The sequence below is a fragment of the Cebus imitator genome, unplaced genomic scaffold (genome assembly GCF_001604975.1).
Source record: "Cebus imitator isolate Cc_AM_T3 unplaced genomic scaffold, Cebus_imitator-1.0 Scaffold108, whole genome shotgun sequence".
NCBI classification, from domain to species: domain Eukaryota; kingdom Metazoa; phylum Chordata; class Mammalia; order Primates; family Cebidae; genus Cebus; species Cebus imitator.
In genome coordinates this window covers 5,089,493-5,105,940 of record NW_016107423.1, presented here as the reverse complement: position 1 = coordinate 5,105,940, position 16,448 = coordinate 5,089,493, and the positions used below count along the sequence as shown (strand labels likewise).

At 37.6% G+C, this 16,448-nt stretch overlaps 1 protein-coding gene and 1 pseudogene across 3 annotated transcripts in view; both read left to right on the top strand.

Annotated features, from left to right (window-relative positions):
• The window catches only part of SMAD9 (SMAD family member 9), a 73,992-nt gene that overhangs the window by 2,264 nt on the left and 55,280 nt on the right, over window positions 1-16,448 (top strand). The window lies entirely within an intron of this gene.
• Window positions 15,136-16,433, top strand: LOC108310824 (annotated as a pseudogene).

Genomic DNA, 16,448 nt, shown 5'->3' with positions numbered 1-16,448 from the left:
TACAAATAGTTTAATTCTGATTAATGAGAGTGCAATATGCGTTGCGAGACTTGAGGGACGGTGTTCGGAAGTGATCACTATAGCACTAAGGTAACTAGTTTCTATCTGACATTCTCCCTGTAATAAGACAGCAGTTTCATCATGTTCTGCTTTAATATGTGGGAAATAATCCTTATCCACAGGATATACTCTGATTTAGGGGAAGATAAAGGTTATGAGAAATAACGTGGTTTTTCTGATTTGCCAAACATGCTATGCTGAATTTTAAAGCTTTAATGAAACTTAGTGCAGACTTAATGTATGTTGTTTTGGACACTTAGAGAGGAATTAAAAAATGGGAAACTGTCCAGAATAAAACAGTAAATATAGCAGTACGTTGAATCCATGAATCTTCTCAAATAGTTGTAATTCTAGGCTGTTGGATTTATATTTCCTTGCTTACTGTTGCTAGTGAGTTGAAAAGTTATTCTAAAGCAAAAAAAAAAAAAAAAAATGCAAAAGGTAAATGCATAAGTACTTACAATAGTGTGGGCATTTTCACAGTGTTTTGTGTTATCCTGGTAAATGTCCATGTCCTGAGTAAGGACATTGAAAAAATAAACAATTGTCCCCTGGTAATAAACTAACCTTTTAAAATAAATATTCCGGTAAATTATGTCTCTTAAGAAACTTGTCTTGACTAAAGCTGTTAGGATTTCAAGATATCTGTTAGAATTAGAAGTCATTATACCCATGAAGATTGGATGTTCCTCTTACCTGGTGGTCTTCATCCTGACACTTCCCACCCCAGAACCTCGAGGGACACCTCAGCCACACTTGTGTGACTTACACTCTGCTCTCCTTTGGTGTTGGCCTCCTTTTGCGTTAAGGTTGATCCCAAACCACTTTCCCAGGCTTATCTTCCTGGTCTTTCCCTATTTTATGCTGCAATTAAAATAGAGAATGCTAGTTTCCATGCATACCCTACCTTTCCTCCCTTGTACACCTTTACCCACGCTGAGGCCTTCCCAGCTTCCCCACTTCCCACCAGACCCTCAAATGTCACCCCTTCATCTTGTATGCCCTGTTCAGGCGCTGCCTTCGTGGAACTTTCTGTGATGACCCTGGTTGATTTTTTTGTTGTTGGTTTGAAAGTTTTTTTAAAGAAAAAAAAAAAAAAAAAAATGCAAAAGGTAAATGCATAAGTACTTACAATAGTGTGGGCATTTTCACAGTGTTTTGTGTTATCCTGGTAAATGTCCATGTCCTGAGTAAGGACATTGAAAAAATAAACAATTGTCCCCTGGTAATAAACTAACCTTTTAAAATAAATATTCCGGTAAATTATGTCTCTTAAGAAACTTGTCTTGACTAAAGCTGTTAGGATTTCAAGATATCTGTTAGAATTAGAAGTCATTATACCCATGAAGATTGGATGTTCAAAAGCAGATATGTCCTCCTTTGAGCACCTGTGGCTCTTCACCTTCTCCACTCTTGTCTTTCTTGTTTAGTATTAAGTTACTTAAAGACTAATTTATTTTTCCCCTCAGACCATCCTTATAAGATCCGGGAAGGAAGGGCTGTGTTTCATCTACCTTTTTTATTCCCTGAATGCTGACTACAGTGCCCTTTATAGTACTCTATCAATAATGAATACATGACACATTTTTTCACCGAACCCATGGTCCCTTCTGAAATAAAATCTGTAAAAGCATTTCATCCATAAACTAAGTCTTAAAAATCCATCTTTCAAGAAGCCGGTGTTGAATCTGAGCTGAGGACTTGTTAAGAGGCCTGAAATCCCCTCAGCCCAGATGAGACCCTCCTTCTCCTGAATATTGTGGCTGAGCATTAACAATCAGGAAAGCTTCTATGATACTCTTATTGCATTAGCAATTTTCCATATCAGATTCACTAAATACACAATGGAAGCCATTTAGTAGAAAAACAGATTTTAATGTGATATGTCTACCACAATGAAACTCTAATGTGATTCCACAGAAAATTGCTAACACGATATGCTGATTCCTCCCCCACCACCATGGCCACATAAAAATTGATACTGTTTTTAGTGTATGTGTTTCAAACTAAGCTCACAAAAGAAAAGCAGACTGCTATTGAGATGAGCTACTGCTTTGTTCACGTTGGATGTATAAAGGGTCTTGTTAGCGTAGCAGCCTTGTCAGAGAGCTGAATCTCCCTTCTGTGCCTTGGTCATTCTATTGTTGAATAGTACTAACCCCCATTTTTCATGTTCCGTTGTTTAATGATCCAGTATTAAAGTTAATATGATGTGAATAAATAGAATTTGCTTACAAATATTATGCCTGTATAACATATTAAAGTGTGCTGTTTTAATTGGGAAGCTCCAATCAACTCAAAACCCATTTTCCAAGAGTCAAAATGACCCCAATAGAAAATTTAAATTCAGAATTTAAAATCCAATGCATAAATTTTAAGAAATGGATTATAGATGTGTATGCACAAGGCAGTAACACTTTAGAAGTCATAAGCACTGAAGAGATTTTGGTTCTTCCCCCTCATTCCCCAGACAATATTTAATTCATAGAATGTTTAACCAAAGAATAATTATAAAGGAGACCTATGTAGTCTGATTTTTTCCTGTAATGACAATTTCCAATTCTTTTTTTAGATATGAAATATCAAGATTTCTCTGTCTGTCTCGTTCTTTGGTATTCTGATTAGCTGATGCCACTGGTGGGGATTATTTTTATGTGAAATTCCCTTTAGGGAAATTTAATACCTAATATCTGATCACTTCCGTTTCTTTTTCATATTTAATTCTGAGGGACTATAAATAGAAAACGTGTACTCAATCCTGAGGAGAGTTTAGTGCTGCAGTTGTGAAAAGCAATCTTCAGTTTACAAACACTGGGAGTGCCAAGGATGACCATTCATTCCAGGACTCCATTTGCTAGTTTTCTATTGCTGAACAATGGAATCTGGATAGCACACATGTGGTCTTGGGCCACTGAAACGTGCTGGTGACATTGGGGATACTGAATTGAGGATTCTGACAACTTAGAATTTCCAGGTAGTGGCAGTGTGAACACTGTGAGGTAGCAACATCCTGAACTTGCTGACCCCTGAGAGCATGGCCCTAGACTGGGCCATTTGCCTTAAATTCTTGGTTTAGTCTGTGGAATATCTTCTTCCATACAGCCTGATGTTTTTTACTTTTAGTCTGTTAAACTGACTAGAAGCCTGTCAAATACAGATTTACTTTGGTTGCTGTGTATTTTGATTTGTTTTCACAAAATGCAATAATTGTGAAATGGTTGATATAGTCCTGAAGGATTTTGTCTTAAGTACTTGTGGTTTATGAAAGGTTTACAGCAGATTTGCAGATCTTTTTTAAGAAGCATTTGATGGATAGTAGCGTTCAACTGAAGTGCCAGAAGTTGCTTTCTGAATTCCTGTATCTAAATTTAACTGACTTGATAGTACCACGTTTCAGGAATTAATGGTAACTCAGAAAAGGATTCACAAATTCCATCAGTTTCCCACTTTGTGGCAAAATATTTGACTGCTTTTATCACGTACACCTCATCATAAGTCCATGAATTGATTTTGCCCCTTTCTTTGCCGAGAATCACAAGTGAGAGAATTGGAGTTTGGCTGGGAGGAGAAGTGGGGAAGAGTAAGTCATTTAAAGGCTTGGGCAGTAGCGCTGTTAAGAAGTTCAAGGCACCTAAGTGTGGAAAGAGGGTGTTGCAGAAAGCAGATTGTCAGATGCCAAAGGTAGGCATCACACATTTGAATTAATGTTAGCAGTATTAAAGGCACCTGCATTATGAGTTAAGAGGATCCTAGTGAGCTGGCCAGGGAAGTACATCAGCACTCATGACATTCTTTCTAGGGAAAAGTGAATTCCATTTTCCAAATCACTACGCAGGATTGAGCACAACTTGTTCATAAATCGAGGCCACCAGTGATTAATGATATGGGTGATTATTATTAATGATGTAAGTGATTATTAGAAGCCAGGAATGGTGGTAGCGAATGTGGAAGATGAAAAATGTGTTAAGCTAAAAAGATTTTAGGTCTCGTGATTTTCTTTCTCTCATTAATGCATTTAGTCATTCTTTGTTTTCTAGTGGAAGTAGAAGTTTATTTTTAAGAATAGGAGTTGAATAAAATATTTGTCAAAGACAAACATTTATGGACACAAATGCTTCCCTTTCAGCTTATTGACTATATGTTTACACAAAGTAGTCATTAAGTGTTGGCTGTGTTTGCAAATAATGACAAGTTGTTATTATTTCAAAGGAGTGGAAGTTTTACTTGCTTTCTGTTGTCATTGCATCTAATTTTAGTACAAGATATTCTAAATACACATTTTTTAATTTTTTAAAAGTTGTATTAATTATATTTTGGGGTTTTAAAATGTTGCAATGTTGTGGATGTAGCAATCACTTTAGGAGGTGGAACTTGTAAATTTATGGGGCTTGTATAGTAGGGTATTCCTTCACCTGTTATTTACTCTGTGCATAGCTATTGTATCTACACCAAGTATGAGGCCCCAAACCAGGCCCTGGAGACTATACAACAAAATAAAGTTACAAAAATGAAATCCTAGTCTCTAGGATTTCATAGCCTTGTTAGCGTGAAAGAGGCCAAGAAAGTAAATATTAAAATATTTCCCCAACAGTAAGATGTTTTACCTCCTCAAACTGTAATTTATTTGTATTTAGTTCTCTATTCAGCTGGCCTTGTGAGTCTGTGGTTTTTGCATCAACAGTTTCAAACAACTGCAAATGAAAAATATTTGAGAAAAAAATTAAAATAATACAAATAAAAAGTAATGTATAAAACCATTTACGTAGCATTTACAGTATAGTAGATATTATAAGTAAGCTAAGATGATTTAAAATATAAGGGAGGATGTGGTAGGTTGTATGCAAATATGCCATTTTATACAAGGAACTTGAGCATCCTTGGATTTTGGTGTCTGTGGGAATTCTGGCCTGAATCCCCCATAAATACCTGGGGATGACTGTATTTTTCCTGATTAGACTTCCATATTTACTGTGTGTGAATTTTTAGTTAGTCTTGTTAATGATAATGAGAATGATCCCATTTGGGATTTGGGAGGTAAACTAGAAAGTAGCAGTAAAATAGAAGATACAAACAGGAAGAGCTGCTTTCGGTAAGTCTTTATGAGAACCTAGGGATGCTGAGAACAACCCTAGGTCGTGGAATTTCACTACTTACTGAGTCTGTCAGGAGGAGGACTCAGCCTTTGCACAGTTTCCTCCTGTTTTCCCCTGCTACCCTTTGCTGGTTCAAGGGTGAGTTTGCATTGCTGGTCCTAAAGGAAACCCCACCCAACCCTTTTCCAGACCACTATGAGTGCTACACTGTTGTTTCTAGTAACTGTTGTAATAGTGCACCAATTACTTGCCTGATAATGTGTTTAGATTGCTGTCTCCGAAGTATTATAGAAGAAAGGGACCATGTCTTACCTTGAAATACTCAGCTGCTAGGGTAGTGTCCACTTCATTGTTGGTACTTCAACCACTCCACCTTTCTCTTCCCTAAATATGTTGGGGTTTCAATGACCCCACCTTCCTCTCTCCTAAATAGGTTGGTTTTGGTAGTGTAAGGTGGAAGGAAGGTCAAGGAATTTGAATTTAATCTGTAGGCAAAGGAGATTATTCCATTTTAACCCACAGTCAAAAGGGAAATATTAAATGGTTTGAACAGAAGAATCACATAATCAAGGGGTATTTGGAAAAATGAAGACAAATTCAAGTGGTGTGCATGTTTTTAAATGGTCACAACTCCTTTCTAACCAGTTGACACGCCATCTCCACTGCTTCATGCTTCTCTTTAGCAAATAAAAATCTGAACTTCCCCAAACAGCAGTTTATAACACGGCTTATTTGTGATTCTTTATCAGAATGAACTCGACCCCGAGGCAGCCTTTGGCCAGGAAACAGCCTTCCTCGACACACACATCTATAAAACTTTAAAAATTGCCCACACATCATTAAAAATTATATATTAAAAAGATTATAGCCATGTAACACTTTGCAAATATTCACAGACAGGTTGTGCTCTATATAATCTTACCTTAAGTTGATAGACTATGCATAGGAAGTAGGGAATGCATTATATAATTGTGCCTGTCAAAGAAATTTATTGTATCGCATTAGTAAAGAAATGGGCTTTAGGTTAGAACTTCTACTAATTACATGGGGCTTAATAATACAATAGTTGGCCAGGTGCAGTGGCTCATGCCTATAATCCCAGCACTTTGGGAGACCAAGTGGAGCAGATTGCTTGAGCCCAGGAGTTTGAGACCAACCTAGGTGACATGGTGAAAACCCTTCTATGAGAAAAATTAAAAAAAAAAAAAAATTGCTGGTCATGGTGGTGTGCCTGTAGTCCCAGATACTCAGGAGGCTGCAGTGGGAGGATCGATTGAGCCTGGCAGGTTGAGGCTGCAGGAAGCTGTGATCACCACACTGCACTCTATCCTGGATGACAGAACAAGACCCTCTCTCAAAATAACAATAGTAATAATCCTATTAATAATAATACAATAGTTAATGCGTTGATAAAACGGTTTTGCTTTCATTCCACATTTATTGATGACCTCCCACGTCCAGACCTGATGCCAGGTAGGTAGTACAGACCACAGTGTGGTTTGGCTTGTGGCCTGCTAGGAGGCTCAGTGTCTGGAGAAAACACATACCAAATCTGGGGAGTCAAGTGTGGTAAGTGCTGTTGTGAGTACATGCTAGGTGCTGTGGAAGTCCAGAGGAGCAGCTGAGAGCTGATCAGTGCTGTTGCCTGGAGGCTGCCAGGGAAGGTTTCCAGGAAGTTGACCTCCAGGTCTGTTCTGAAGAAAGAGCTGGAAAGATACAGCTGCACAGGGGCTTTCTGGGCAGGGAGGGAAGGAGTGATGGGCAAAGGGAATGAAAAGAGATGAGGCTGGGAATGTAGTCTGGGGAGGCCAGACTGCGATCAGCCTTATTTGAAATTGATGTTACAACCATCAACTCACAACTCCTACCTCATGATATTTAGTGGTCTTTTAAATGTAAAATGTACGGATACAGACTCAGAGTAGAAATTTGGGGAAAGCATTTTAAAGCACACCTGCAGCACTTTTAATTTCAACTTGTAGACATAATTACTGTCCCCTTCTGCTCCAGTGTCACCATGAGGTGTCATGCAGGAGAGTGATGGGGCCTGCTCTAGACTTGGAATGAGAGCCCACGATGGGCCCAGACAGCAGAATGCTTTCTACGGGGTAGTCTTGTGAAGGGAGGCACTGTAGGAGGTGCTGGCCTGAGGTGGAACGGACTCACTGGGGATGTCTGGGATGGGACCTGTCCAAGGAGTCTGTGGCAGACCTCATCCGCTATATTTGGGTGTGGGAATGAGGAAAAGGAAAGAATACAATTTCCATCAGATTGTGGTGCGTCAGGGGTGGCTCTGTGATTTCTAGCTTGGGCAAGTGGTTAGAGAGCAGTGCTGTCAGCATACAGGGGTACAGTAAGAAAATGGCTTTTGAGAAAGCTCATAGGTTTATTTCATTCTTGTTAATTAACAAACTACTTTTAGGTCAGTTTAGGTTAACAGCAAAATTGAGCAGAACACGCAGAGAGTTCCCACATACCTCCTGCCGTCACATCTGCACAGCCTCTCATTACTAACGCCCCGCACTGGAGCGGTACATTTGTCACAGTCAGTGCACCTGCATTGCCACATCGTCACCCCTGGCCATAGTTTACACTAGGATTCACTCCTGGTGTTGTACATTCTGTGGGTTTGGACAAGTGTATCATGACATATATATCCACCCTGGTAGTATCAGGCAGAGTCGTCTCATTGCCCTGCAAATCCTCTGTGGTCTGCATTTTCATCCCTCCCTCTCCTCATATTCACTGTGGTTCCATTTCTACATTCCAGCATAGTGCATTTGAGGATCCTGGAGTCAATGTCTTTAAATTTTAGTTTAAAGAGATTGTTTTAAAAAAATTTTTGGCACCTTTTAACTCCCACAGTGAAGCATACAGGAGAAATAAACAGAAGTATAACTCTTTGTCGATAATAAACAATAATATTATCTTAGTTTACAGTTTTCAAACTGCTTTCTCTCACATCCCCTCAGTACTTCTGCACAAAAGGTAGTGATTATTGTTTCCGTTTTACAGAGGAGGAAACAGTATGGAAGTGATTATTTGAGGGTGTCAGTGATGGCACTAGCACTCAGACTGGAGTCTTCTTCCTCCAAATCTTGTGTTTTGCCCATTGTATTAGGTTGCCTCTTGCTTCTGGAAGCATTAAATTGTGGGCCCTTCCAAACTTAAATAATAAAATACCACATTTGTTGGGTGGCATACAGTGTTTCTAAAAGAATATGCTGACTATATATGTAAGTGTGTGTGTAAATTATATACAGGTTATTACATATGTGTAGAGAATGTAGGTAGTAATACTAGAAATTTATACCATGATCTCTACAAGGTAGTGTTGGCCTTCTCTTGTGTAACTATTATGGTGGCTTACCATTGAAATGTTTGAATATGATCTTAATCTTCAGACTATTACATGGAAAAATATGCAGCATTCTAAACCTACCTTAAATGACCCTAACTATTAGGCATGACCTCTAGACTCCCCTCTTTGCAGGTTTAATGCCCATTCTACTTTCCTTTCACTATAGAGCAGACAGGCAATGGAATACTGATTCTGTCTTCCAAAGAAGTGTTAATGAGCAACAATAAAAACTGTATCTAGTCTCTTTAATTTAAAAAATAATTTAAAATCTCCACTGAAACTTTAAAAATGGTATCCAATCAACAGTAACGTTCTAGCCCCAAGAGTCCTCATTTGGGCCTTATATATTCCTTTTAGGCATGGCCTTTGGTTTCATGTGAAATTTCAATATTAATATACGAAATCAAGCTGTTGTTGGAGAGTTTCTGATATTACAGTGAGATTGTATGTGTTCTTTCTCCCCGTCACCATAAATTAGTTGTTTAGTTGCTAATTCGTTATTATTTTCACTTATTTTTTTTTATTCTGACTCTTTTATCTGATGAAACTCAAGCAATTATTATGTCACTTTCTCTGGGCCACAGTATACCCAAATCCAGGAGTGGTGATAATGTATATTTTTAAAATGAACTTCAAATATTCTTGTATTTAGTTGTGTATCGTAAGGTAAATTCACCTAACCCAATGATATTTTTATGTGGTAGATTCTACTCTGTTAATATTCCTATTCCAGGAGGGATCATAAAGTCAGTTTTATGAAAGAATGAATTTCAAATTTTGTGAACTTTCAATTGATTTGAAGTCATGGAGACTCTTGGGTATTAGTAAATTTTAGCATGACTTTATGTATTAGCGCATGAAAATAAATTTATGTTTCTGTCTTCTTTCAGAATGCTCACCATTGCTGAATCTAGGAGTATTTGTTGTATTTAATTATTTGTTTTGACTGAAGAAATTTTATAGTTTTCATTACAAGAATAGCTTTTTCTGAGGAAATCAAGCTGAATAATGTTGATTCATGGCATGTAATATTGCCATTGGATGGTTGTGAAATTGAAAATAGATCTCATTAAAAAAATAATTTCTCTAGAGATTGTTCCATATTTTCTCCCCTTTTTAGTGTAGAAGCAAATAGAAGCAAATGTTATTTTAAAAACAGCACTTTCTTCTTCCCTCCAAAACCACAACCATCAGAGAAAATGGATATGTTTACATTAATTGGCATTAAGTAGAAGAAAGATGTGAAAGGCAGGCAGCCTGCCAGGGATCTCACGGGAGTGGCTGTCCTTCAGAGAGCCTGGGCTACTGAAAGGAGATTAACCTATGCAACTGGGCCTGGGCAAGTGGGAAGATTTCCCAGCATTTTACCTTATCAGGGATTCTGTTTTCTTCCAAGTCTTCTAGGCACTGATGACACATTATTTTCCACCTGAAAATTAGAGTTTATTAAAATATCTCTAATTTGGCAGAGGGTGAGACTCCATTTATAAAATCCCTTGAAGGTAGTGATGAAGCAAATTACTATAACATTTGGAATAGAATTTTTTTATTGTGTTAAAATATACATAGTAATACAATTTAGCATTTTAACAGTTATTTGTTTATTTTTGGAGTCAGGGTCTTGCTCTGTCACCCAGGTTGGAGTACAGTGGTGCAGTCATAGCTCATTGCAGCCTCAGACTCCTGTGCTCTAGCCATCCTCTTGCCTCAAACTCCTGAGTAGCTGTGACTATAGGTGGGTGCCACTATGCCTGGCTAATTAAAACAAAACAAAAACTTTTGTAGAGATGGGGTCTCCCTCTGTTGCTTAAGCTAGTCTTATACTGCTGGTCTCAAGCAGTCTTTCCACCTATCCCCTAAAGCCCTGGATCACAGGCGTGAACCACCATACATGGCCTCATTTTCAACATTTTAAAGTATACAGTTCAGTGGTATTAAGCACATTCATGCTGATGTACAACTGCCACCACTATCTGTTGCCAGAACTTTTTCATTTTCCCAAACTGAACTCTGAACCCTTTAAACAATGGTCCCTATTTTCCCCTTATCTTAACTGCTGGAAACCTTCATTCTACTTTCTTTATGAGTTTCTCTGTTCTAGCTATTTCACATAAGTAAGCGGAATCATGCATTACTTGTCCTTCTGTGTCTGGCTTATTCCACTCAGCATAATGTTTTGAAGGTTCATCCACGTTGTAGCATGTGTCAAAATTTCATTCGTTTTTAATGGTTGAATAATATTTCATTGAGTATATATATATGTATGTTTGTGTGTATATATATAATAATTTGTTTATCCATTCATTTGTTGATGGATGTTTGGGTTTTCACTTTTTGGTTATTGTAAATAGTGCTGCTGTGAACACTGAGTACCTATTTTCAGTTGTTTTTGGTGTATAATTAGGAGTTCAATTACTGGGTCACATGATAATTCTACGTTTCCATTTTTTAGGGGCTACCAAACTCTCCCCCACAGCCCCTAAGCCATTTTACATTCTCATCAACAGTGTGCAAATTTTTCCACATTATTGATTTTCCCACATTGTTGCCAACACTTACTTTCTGTTTTGTTGAAAAGAGCCATCCTAGTGGGTATGAAGTGGTACTTGGTGAAAAGCAGTCATTCCCTTAGTAACTAATGATGTTGAACCTCCTTTTAATTGCTTATTTGCCATTTGTATCTCTTCTTTGGAGAAGTGTCTGTTCAAGTGCTTTGCCCCTTTTTAATTGGGTGGTTTGTTTTTTGTCGTTGTTTAGCTATAAGAATTTTTAAATATATTCTGTTAAATTTTTTCTTTTTTGCCTCAGTTTCCTGGTGATGAGATATATTCTGGATATGTTTTCCTTATCAGAAGTATGATTTGCATGGAATATGGTTTTTAATGGGATGTTTCTCAAGAAACTACATTTTTTCCACCTATTTATTAATGTCTTTTCACATCTAAGATAATTACTTCTGTGGAATTCCAAGACATATGGTCATATAAATAAAAGGAATAAAACATTTTTTTTTAATTTCCTATTTCTAAAACCTACCAATTTTTGTTCACATTAATTTTAAGTAAATCATGGTTAGAATAAAAGATACCTAGCCAGCATAAGAGACAACAGTCCAGTGTGTGATATAACGTTCAATGACACAGCATTTATTCTTCAAATGAAATTTGAAGGGCCATTTGGCCTTTGTAGCTGTAGAAATATGATCAGTGAAGAAAAATTAGCTGCCATTGCTTAGAGTCTTTTCTTTTCTTCTTGGTGTTCTCCTTATTTAAAACTTTGTTTGGTTTAAAAAAGTTGTAAAGCATGTAGATTAGAAATAAGAATTTTTGGCCACGTGCAGTGGCTCACACCTGTAATACTAGCACTTTGGGAGGCTGAAGTAGGAGGATCACTTAAGACATAGCAAGAAAATATAGTGAGACCCCATCTCGTTTTTAAAAACAATGAACAAAACTTTTACAAAATATAACAAAGGCCATAAGATTTTTTTTTTTTTTGAGTCAGGGTCTTGCCCTCTTATTTAGGCTGGAGTGCAGTTGTACAATCTCGGCTCACAGCAGTCTTGAACTCCCCAGCCTCAAGTGATCCTCCCACCTCAGCCTTCCTAGTAGCTGAGACCATAGGCCTGCAGAACCACACCCAGTTAATTTTTTTTTTTTAAATAGAGATGGGGGTTGGCCATGTTGCTGAAGCTGGTCTCAAACTCCTGGGCTCAAGCCATCCATCTGCCTCAGCTTCCCAGAGTGCTGGGATTACGGGTGTGAGCCACTGTGTCTGGCTGGAAATAAGAATTGTTGAAATGGCTCCAGTTCTGCCTTTGTCACTGAAAATTTGACAGTAACTGTAACTAACAAAAGAAGATATTCAAAAGAAGTGTAAGACCTTTTGAACAGAATAAGAATGATTAAAATTTTCAGGAAGAATGAATTACAACAGAGAAAGAATGGGACTGGGGTAAAACAACGAGAAGTTGATTTCAAGTAATTAAAGTCTAGATGAGGGTTTCTCAACCTCAACTCTGTTGGTGTTTGGAGCCCGATCATTCTGGTGGCAGCCATCCTCTGCCTTGTAGGATGTTTAGTAGCATCCCTGGCCTCTGCCCACTAGAGGCCAGTGGCACCTCCCTCCCCCAGTTACAACAACCTAAAATTTCCCCAATGGGACATTTTGCATTGCCAAATGTCCCATTGGGGGCCAAATTAATCTCTGTCTTCCATCAGTGGTCAAGTGTGTTAAGAGCTGGACGGAGTTCTCATGGCAAAATGGTGATAAAAGGATGAAAACAAGTTAAATCTCAAGTAAAGGAAAAGAAGGAAATTACCAAAAATTAATATGTATTAAGCATCTATATCCTGGGCACCACTGGGTGCTATAGTCATGTAATATAACAATAAGAATTTATTGAACACCTTTTTTATGGGAGAGATTGGAGCTATAGAAATGAGTAAAATACCTGCTGTCTTTAAAGGCTTTGTTGTTCAATTAAGAGACAAATGGACAATAAATTGTCCCAAGTGAAAATAGAAATGTGTACAAGGTACTGACTGAGAAGATAATTCCATCTGGGGAAGTCACAGAGTCCTGGGATGTCTGAGCTGTGTTTGAAGGACGCGTAGCAGTGTTGCCCTTGGAGTGGGTTTTGCAGATGAGGTAATAAAATGCCTGAGGCAATGAATTTGCCCACGGCCTTTTAGTGACTGAATTGAAGGCTAAGCAGGTGGCAAAGCTCTCTCCAGACTGTCACTGTTGTCCAGAGAATAATAGGACCAGACCATAATTAAAGCTGGGATGATTGCATAGGGCAATTACACATTTTCCCTGAGGCTTGAGTAGAGCTATTCGCACCTGGCAAATCCCAGAGCTGTGCAATTTTAGTGACAGTTTATACACTTCACATATTATTGCAAATCATTATCCAGGCAAGGAAGATCAAGAGATGCATGTCTAACTCCCAGCAGGTATTAGTCTGCCTGCCAAATAATATGAAGAACACATTGTTCATTTTGAAAAAATCAAATAAGCGGTACGCTTGCATCATCTGCTTAACAATTTCTTTATTAACCAGCAGTAGGTGTATTGTAATGGAACCTAGAAACAGATGGGACCATATTGCTTGATTTGTGGAGTGGCAATATATTGCTTAATCTCTTACTAGCAATATTCGCTATGTAAGACAAATAGTTATCTAGTGGCAGTTTACATAATATATATTAACAGTAGGGTGCTCTTCAGACTTCCATAATTATTTATATTTTAAATATTTTACATTGGAAAAGAAAGTTGTATGCATCAAAGAAAATTGCTAATGAATTTCTTAAACTGCATCATGTGTGCCCTGTAATTCTGCTTTTTCTTCACTGGCTTCTGTTCCATTAGCAACAGTAAAGTTCAGACTTGCTGATGTCACTGCCCAGTTACTTAATTTGATTAAAAGCGATGTGTGTTTATTTAAGATTTTGTTCACAATGTGTTTAAAAAGATCGGTATGTTACTTTTGCATTATATATAGTATGATATGATTGTAAAATTATATTAATTTATCAAGAAGAATTACATGTGTACACTAAAAGTTATGGAGACTTTTGAGATAAGCTGCAAAAGCCATTTTCCCTCTCAGTTCAAAGAAAACAATTCATTGTTTTTCATTCTATTTCGTCTCACCTGATGTTTTATTTTCGAATAAAAGAAAATGTTTAGTGAGATAGTTACTAAATGATTTTTAGTTTTTGTACATTTGAAATACTAAAGACTGACTTGCACACAAGAATAGCTGCTGCTACTGTTTGTTCTGTCTGCCCATGAAGCCTTGAAAGGGCCCCTCGGAACTAGAGCCCAAGGTCTAGACTTTTCCCCCTCCCTGCCATTTAAACTCCTCTTTGACAGAAAGTGTTCAACGTTAGTATTTTCTTCCACACCTCTTATACTCCCATCCTCACCCTTATCTCAGCTGTGGATGACCTTATTTTCTCAGGAGCCCACTCATTCATTTAGCAAACATCAAACACATAATATGTGTCAGGCCCTATTCTAGGTGCTAGGGTACAGTGGTGAACAAAATGGACAAAAGTCCACATCCTAATTGAGCCTATGTTGTGGTAGGGAAAGAGAGACAATAAATAATTTTTAAAAAGTAAAATACAACACAACATTGAAAAAGAACAAAGTTGAAAGACTCGTACTTCCCAATTTGAAAAATTAACTACAAATATACAGTAATCAAAATAGTGTGGTATTGACATAAGAATAGATACAGAGATCAATGGAATAGAATTGAAAGTCCAGAAATAAACCCAAATATCTGTGGCCAATTGATTTTTGACAAGGATTTCAAGACCACTCAATGGAAAACAATCTAGCTCTCCATTCAGTGAAGAAGTCTCTTCAACAAGTGGTGCTGGGGCAACTACACAGCCACATGAAAAATAATAAAGTTAGATCCCTGCCTCACGCTAGATATACAAATTGAAAATGATCAATAACTTAAACATAAGAGCTAAAACCATAAACATTTAGAAGAAAACAGTAGCAAATATTTATAACCTTGGATTTGGTAGTAGATTCTTAGAGATGACACCAAAAACATGAGTAACAAAAGAGAAAATAAGATTTCATCAGGAGCCTAGTTGAACTGATTTGTCCCTCTCCGGTCTCCGTCTGAAAACCTTGGCCGAAAGGGTCGTAGACATGGCGGCGATCAGGTTGGGAAAACTGACAACCATGCCTGCAGGTCTGATTTATGCATCTGTAAGTGTACATGCAAACAAAGAAGAGGAATCCAAAAAGCAGCTAGTGAAACCAGAGCAGCTCCCTATATATACTGCACCACCGCTCCAGTCTAAATATGTTGAAGAGCAGCCTGGTCACTTACAAATGGGCTTTGCTTCCGTTCGCACTGCAACTGGTCGTTATATTGACTGGTGCAAGGGTGTTTACGTCTTTGTGAAAAATGGGATAATGGATACAGTACAATTTGGAAAAGATGCTTATGTCTATTTGAAGAATCCTCCTCAAGATTTTCTTCCAAAAATGGGAGTTATTACAGTTTCGGGATTGGTGGGCTTGGTTTCAGCGAAAAGGTTCTAAGTTTAAGAAAATTATCCTCTGGGACTGGCCACTTTATGAGCAACTATTTGCTACCCAGTTCAGTCAGTAATAGTTGCTAAGGTAACAGGGAAAAAGATATATGCTACAAGCCAGCAAATTTTGAAACAAATCACTGTGGACAAAAAGCAACAAAAAAGAGTCACTTCCTCAACCTAAGGAAAAAACTAAGCTAGGATCCTCTGCCGAAATAGAAGTATCTGGAAAAACAACTCACGTCTTGAAACACTCAGTGCCTTTGCCAACAGAACTCAGCTCTGAAGCAAAGACCAAATCAGTATCCACCTCAGGTGCTACACAGTTTATGACTGACACCAAGCTCAGGGATCACGGGCAGTCCCACCCAGAAGAAACAGATATGTACAGCACTAGAAGCTGAAGTAGACTGCATAGAGAGACTACATAGAAAACTACAAGATGTGTGAAGTTGCAAATAATGATCAAAAAAATCATGTAATGGGTAACTGATACATAGAGTATTACCTAAAACAAGTTTTTCCCTTAGATCTCCAAATGTGCAATTTGATAAGTTACATAAGTGGTTAACCCACAAACTGTGAATGGAATGCAAACAATATTAAATGATTGATGAGGAGACATAAGTTTTAGATTGCATTTCATGACCTTTAAGGGCATTTATTAAAAAACAACAACAACAAATGACAAGAACTCCAGTGAGACTAAAATCTGAAAATACATCTATGTATGTATAAAGACATACATATTTATATGTATAAACATATATTTCTGCTCTAGTTTTCCTGAATTAATGTCAGTTAAATTAGAATGGTGTGTGGAAATGTGTTTCCCTCTGTTTTTTTTTTTTTTTTTTT